Genomic DNA, 2,082 nt, shown 5'->3' with positions numbered 1-2,082 from the left:
ATTATCAAAATTATTTAAAGCACTAGAGGAAGGTTCAGCCTATTAATAAAAATATAATTCAATTATGTAATTGTTAAAACAGAAACGTTTAGCTTGAACGAAAAAGAGGCTTTTACTGTATTCTTCCCCCTTAAATTAAAATGGTATGATAAATAATTTCATAATTCGCTAAAATCTCTTTCCAGCGTGGCCGGGCCTCAGTTTACCGGCATCCTTTGAACCCGCTTTATCACATAGTTAAATAAATTTACACCGCGTTAATTTAGCAAAAATAATTTATTCTTTTGGGGCTGTATTAGAGCCAAGTCGTTTCTTATTCACGATATCAAAGTATATCTGTTCCACATCTTCATAGCAGACCTATAAAATTTACAATATATAAATATTTCAACTAAATTAAAAAAAAATATTTTTGTTATGTTCATAAACCTTTGATTTTCTTATAAGTTCGATCTTGATAGTGAGCATCTGTTGAAAGTTAAAGTTTGTATATATTTCATTATGAATAAACACATGATTTCAGAATTTATGGCGGTGCCATCTACGGTAGTTTATTGCATTTCAGACGGGCCGAAACTGCTAAAAGATGGCGCGTCAATCTATGTGCTTTCGCAGATAATATTACTGAAGCAGAGTATTAGAGGAGTCAAGGTGCTACTCCATGATAAATTAAATTGTTAAGCATTTTCCGCCGTGATTCTGTCGAGAACGGAAAATAGACTCAACGGAATATTTAGCGTTAGGACACAAAAATTTAGTCAGTGGCGTAGTCAGGGGCTTGTTTCCGCCCAAAACATACGGAAATCTTTTTCAATTGCATGCCTCCACGAAACATAATACTGGCAGTGGCGTAGCTGATGATCCGCAGGGCCCGCGGTGCCGGGGGATGTCGAGCTTCGGGGGCCCCCGCCAGGGCCGGACTTAGAGATCCTGGGCCCATAGGCAGATAAGGAGTCTGGGGCCCCCTTTTCACGTGCTGCATTTTTTCTTATCCCTGGAACTAGGCTGTGCCTGAATTTCCCTGATTCAGAGTAGAGTCTGAGCTCTACGGTTATATTACTAAATAAAAGCTCTTAACAATCGTCGACTAAATATGCGATAATTATGCAACATGGCGATTTAAGGCTGCGTCCGTAAACTGCAAGGCAGAAATTTTGATAATTTTAAAACAAAATCCTCTACCTAGGAATTTCTCCAATATAAATTACGATTGATATTATAGATTTATGCCTTTGAATACAGTAATTACGGTCACTGGAGGGCCCCTTCTAAGGATGGGCCCCTAGGCCACGGCCTAAGTTGGCCTAGGCGGAAATACGGCACTGGCCCCCGCTAACCAAAAAAAAAACTGAAAAGGGGGGCCTCAAAGAGATTTTTGCAGGGGGGGCCTCTGAGTTGACTTAAGCGGCGGTAATTCAATTTTAAACTCGCTTCCTTCGAATTGCAGATTTTACATACATTCGGTGTTAAGGTTTGCATGCAGTGCGAAAATTAGACTCAACTCAAAATAACCGGCGACAACGTGAGAGTCCAATAAAATGAAGGGGTGCTATTTCATTTTAAACTCACCTTCTTCCAATTGCCGTTTTCACATATCTACAAGTGAACTTTCTATTATATTATTCAATTTAATTTTTAGTAATTAATAGGGCCCTTTTACCTTTCCAGTAGCGGCATCACTATCAGTGTCATTTTTCTGTAAAAATATGAAATATAAAGTAACGTAATATTTATTTTTAATAAATATATAATGTCACCAACCACTTTGACGTATTCTTTGCATATCAGCACTTCCAATTTTATCATTTCAAGATAATCCTGTAAGAAATAAGCCATTTGTTTGAAGCGAGATGAATTACGTGCCCTTATACTTCCAAAGGTTTTCGAACGGTCATGTTATTTGGGGAAACTTAAGAAACATAAACGTTGACTTGGCTTTCCAATTTCAACTTATAAAATTATTTTTATTTGGATTTGGACTAAAATTATGTAACTTATATATAGATGTTTTCAGGAGGTCATTCATTGACGGAGCTAGAACAGCATTAGCTCTAGGACACTTGACTCGGAGTGAACAAACGA

The 2,082-nt window shown here is 37.5% G+C and overlaps 1 long non-coding RNA gene across 1 annotated transcript; it reads right to left on the bottom strand.

Moving 5' to 3' along the window:
- Window positions 1–276: 276 nt before the first annotated feature.
- Window positions 277–1,836, bottom strand: LOC149936351 (uncharacterized). Its single transcript, XR_016472237.1, has 5 exons — window positions 1,762–1,836; window positions 1,661–1,696; window positions 1,570–1,596; window positions 430–468; window positions 277–360 (listed from the first exon to the last, which is right to left on the bottom strand). It is a non-coding gene; the product is annotated as an uncharacterized LOC149936351 (long non-coding RNA).
- Between the last annotated feature and the right edge of the window lie 246 nt (window positions 1,837–2,082).

This window comes from Leiobunum rupestre, chromosome 7 (genome assembly GCF_980474605.1).
Source record: "Leiobunum rupestre chromosome 7, qqLeiRupe1.1.hap1, whole genome shotgun sequence".
NCBI classification, from domain to species: Eukaryota; Metazoa; Arthropoda; class Arachnida; order Opiliones; family Sclerosomatidae; genus Leiobunum; species Leiobunum rupestre.
The sequence above is the reverse complement of the archived record's forward strand: the minus strand, read 5'-3'. Positions and strand labels throughout refer to the sequence as shown.